The sequence below is a fragment of the Hordeum vulgare genome, chromosome 3H, assembly GCF_904849725.1.
Source record: "Hordeum vulgare subsp. vulgare chromosome 3H, MorexV3_pseudomolecules_assembly, whole genome shotgun sequence".
Taxonomy (NCBI): domain Eukaryota; kingdom Viridiplantae; phylum Streptophyta; class Magnoliopsida; order Poales; family Poaceae; genus Hordeum; species Hordeum vulgare.
In genome coordinates this window covers 551,620,909-551,625,563 of record NC_058520.1, presented here as the reverse complement: position 1 = coordinate 551,625,563, position 4,655 = coordinate 551,620,909, and the positions used below count along the sequence as shown (strand labels likewise).

At 45.6% G+C, this 4,655-nt stretch overlaps 1 pseudogene; it reads left to right on the top strand.

The window, feature by feature from the left end:
* The first annotated feature begins 377 nt into the window (after positions 1-377).
* On the top strand, positions 378-3,468 carry LOC123442010 (annotated as a pseudogene).
* The last annotated feature ends 1,187 nt before the right edge of the window (positions 3,469-4,655 follow it).

The window sequence follows — 4,655 nt, the reverse complement described above, 5'->3', positions numbered from 1 at the left end:
TGCTTCTCAAGAGGAAGTTCCCAAATCTGTTTGTGCTTTCCAGCGTCTCACTCGAACGGTGTGCTTCCGATTCTTTGTTGTTCTAGAACTTCCACAGATGCCTCAATATTTTGCTCAGGGGATGGCATATCAACTGAACTGAGATTGGTGGCATTATGACCAATGGTTGATCTATGGCATCTACCATCATGGTTGCATTTGCATTTTCAACTGTAGAGTTTGTAGTAATTGGCTTGAAAAAATTACTTATGAGTGGTGTCTTCCTCTTCCTCATGACCTATGGAGTTCTCACATTAGTAAAAAATAAATATGTAAATATGTATGAACCTATAGTGTAGACAATAGCCATCACAATGACAGTAAAGAAAAGCCATCCCATGATCCCAAGCTCCCAAGGAGTCAACGACAGCAGCCATGAGCCATCCAACTATCCAAGAGAGAAGAGACCAAGACTCCAAGAGATCAACGACAGCAACAGTTTCATTACATTTACCTCTGGGCACTGGGTTGTGGCTGTCTGGCAGCGTTATCCGGCGACGGGCGGACCGGCGGAGCACGGCGGCGGGCGGCGCGACGGCGCGACGACGGAGCACGGCGGCCGGCCAGTGCCCCAACGCAGAGAAAAGCTACGTACGTGATTCGTGAAGGCTGGAGCGATACATGCATCCTGGTGGCTTCCTTCCCTTGCGTTTTGGGCTTGAGAGTAATTAAGCTCATATATAATATTTTAGCCAGATGATTAAGCCCATAATATTAATACTAGTCCCCTCTACAGTTAGTTGGGGGGCCGAACCATGGGGGGGGGGGGGGTTCTGGCCCCCGCTCCCCCATTCCCTCCGCCACTGATTATACCGGTCATAGTATAAAATCTACTGAAAACTAAACCGATGGATGATGGTGTGTATTATTTTTATAAATGTACTAGCAAAAGGGCCCGTGCGTTGCAACGGAAGAAAAAAATACCACACGCTTTTAATCTTTTTATAATCATTTTGATTTATTAAAATAATAGGCTAAGTAACTAATGTAGTTAGTCATATCCTATTTTGTTGAAAAATCAACCCGTTCATTGTTAATTCCACCATGATGAGAAATTGAGCGGGACAAGCAAAGCAAAACAAAGAGGCTACGTGAATTGATCAATGTACTGTTATCTTATTTCACTCATGGAGGAGAGAATGTGGGATCGGATGACAAACTGAAGGTGGTGTTCCATTCTCTGTCTCTACAACAATACAATCTTACATTCAATACATTCATTCATGAGCAAACAAATCCCCGCAAAACAAAATTTCTTGCCGGTGCTTGGCACACGGTTGGAGGCATAGGGAGGGATCACACCAGATGATGAGTTCCTGCCGGAGGAGGGGATACGATGAGGGGAGCAAGGGTTAGGCACCTCTATCTGGCCAAAAGGAGTCGCCGTTGTCGCGCCATAACCTCGAAGTTTCCCGTGTGAGCCATGGAGGCCCACCTCCACCTGCAAGTACTTCGCTCCGCCGCGCCTTATCGACGCGCCGCCGCCGTTCTGCATCGACCAGACGCATCATCCCCAGTCACTGTAGCTGTCGCATTGATTTGATCCAGAAGCTGTGCTCGAGCGTCGAAACGGGGGCAGCAAGCGGGCAGAGGTACGGCCGCTGCGGCGGGTGGGTTGAGATCGACAACAGTGGTGGTTGAGGTCGGCCGCGGCGGTGAGTGGTGTGGCAGCGGCCTGGGCACATGCCAGGGTGGAGCAGGGTCGACGCAATGCGCTCGAGCGCCGCAACAGGGACAGTGAGCGGGGAGAGGTACATACGCACAGGCGGGTGGGTTGAGATCGACAGCGGTGGCGGTTGAGGTCGGCCGCGGCGGCGAGTGGTGTGGCGGCGGCCTGGGCACAAGCCAGGATGGCCCAGGGTCGACGGGAGGAGGCGATGCGTACGGGTATAATTTTTGCAGCGAATCATTTTTTTATTTTGCGTTGGAGATAAATGATGGAGCGCAGGTTGAATAACAAAAATTATAGTTTTTTTATAAAAATGCCGTGGTGGGTTTTCCGACGGAAGCGATAGCCTCTTTATTATTAACTAGCAAAAGGGCCCATGCGTTGCAACGGGAGAAAGAAATACCACACGGCACACGCTCTTAATTTATAAAAAATGTCTATAATTTGAGAATTTATAGTTACGATACAAATAAAGATGGTCTTATCCTACAAAAATGCAGTTCAAAATTTCACAGGTCTTCTATTTTAACACGGCTTGCATGTAGATTTAATACGTACAAAGAATTAGTCAAGTGACCTTCAGTTTCATCTCTAATCCTGATTTTGTTGACGTGTTCATTCCCAACCCGGATGAGTACCGGTATGAAAGAAAGACGAATAATGACTTATTTATTAAGATTGCACCCTAGATATTATTTTTATTAAACGTTTAACAGATAAAACAATATCATATTTAAATTCTATATATTTTTCTAATCAAATTCCATGTATAATATGTTAACTTTGGAGTTACGGTTTAAAAGATATGAGTATTTAAAAAAATATTTAATATATATTACGAGTTTAATATCATAAACAATAAAGGTTTTTTTGTAAAACTAGTACAAATGCCCGTGCGTTGCATTGGGCTAGAAAAAATGCAGAACCTACATCTATTTTTGGACGGAAGGAGTTTCTTTTAAAGTTTTAAAATATAATGTAATGCTTACGTAAAAATTGGATTATTGTTTTAATAATAAATTTGTTTTTTATTGAGTGGTAATAATGTTTCTTTTTGTTAATAGCATTTTTGTGTACAACGGTGCTGCTCTCGATGGCCACAAAGGTGCCGAGGGTGACCGAACAGGGTTGTATGCCGAACGATGTCTCACTTTCCCTGGCTGATGATTTTGCATGTCTCTGTGTTGGAGTGCATTGACAGGTACTGGTCATATGCTTCGTCGCATACACCCTCAACTACGGATCCATGGCCATACTGGGCTACCTCATGTACGGCGACGACGTTGAGTCTAAGGTGACCCTGAACCTCCCGGAGGGCAAGCTCAACTCCAAGCTAGCAATCTACACCGCGCTGGTCAACCCATTCTCAAAGTACGCTCTGATGGTGACCCCGTGGCGACATCGATCGAAGAGAAACTGCTTGCCGGCAACAAGAGGTCCCTCAACATGCTGATCAGAACGTTCATCGTCATCAGTACGGTCATCGTGGCCCTCACCGTCCCCTTCTTCGGCCACCTCATGGCGCTCGTCGGCTCGCTCCTCAGCGTCATGGCGTCGATGCTGCTCCTGTGCATCTGCTACCTCAAAATCTTCGGCACGACGAGGTGTAGCAGGGTTGAGGTCGCGCTGATCGTCATGATCATCGTTCTCGGCTCCTTGGTTGCTGCAAGTGGGACTTACTCTTCTCTGCAGAAGATCATTCACGAGTTCTGAAGCCGAGTGTTCCACGATTTCAGACCATGGTAACACCCCTGCCCGTCTGGTTGGTGTTCTATAGCAATGCGAAATTTCCGAAAGCGCATCTAAAACTGCTTGTCGGCAACAAGAGGTCCCTCAACATGCTGATCAGGACGTTCATCGTCATCAGCACGGTCATCGTGGCCCTCACCGTCCCCTTCTTCGGCCACCTCATGGCGCTCGTCGGCTCGCTCCTCAGCGTCATGGCGTCGATGCTGCTCCCGTGCATCTGCTACCTCAAAATCTTCGGCACGACGAGGTGTAGCAGGGTTGAGGTCGCGCTGATCGTCATGATCATCGTTCTCGGCTCCTTGGTTGTTGCAAGTGGGACTTACTCTTCTCTGCAGAAGATCATTCACGAGTTCTGAAGCCGAGTGTTCCACGAGTTCAGACCATGGTAACACCCCTGCCCGTCTGGTTGGTGTTCTGTAGCAATGCAAAATTTTCGAAAGCACATCTAAAGTGAACAACAGCTACGTCTACTTAGTGTTGTCCAGTCATGATTGGTTGTAGGTGAGGCAGGGATAGTATAACAGTTGCGCTACCTTCTCCATGAGAGTAGAAGAGTGGGTGGCGAGCTTGGAAATCAACTCCTTCAACAGAGCAGGGCAAGTATGAGAGAGATGATCGAAGTCGTGTGTTGCCATGGCCTCGTGGCAAGTCTAGTTTCATAAATTTCCCGTTTTATAATATATCAAAATTTATTTTTAAAGGTAGAAGAAAAAATAGCTGAAACAGATCATGGCAACATCAGTGTAAACACGATGGCAATTCATGTGCAATGGACATCTTAACTTTTAACCCTCAAAAAAGGTCGTCGAAACATATCGATATGAGATCTGGTTTCGGCTAGGGTTTGATTTGATAAAATTGATTATGGAGCTAGATGATTTGTTGTACATTTAAAAAAATTGAACAGTGGATATGTAAATGTGATAAGCAATAACAAAATATATGGTGTGGCACTGTCGAAACATTGAAGAGTAAACATTGATGACAATTACTCCGTAAAAACACAAATGCATTCTACCGGTGAACAAAACCCATATATATAGAAACTATTAAAGAGTACCAACCAACCTTCATTTCGGTGAATAATGTTGTTCCTATATAAAGTATATATTGACTTGTCCAAATAGCAAGAAAATGATTAAGGCACCTTCTTAAACAAATGGATCTTGCCGGTGGCCGGTGGCCGGCTGACCGATTC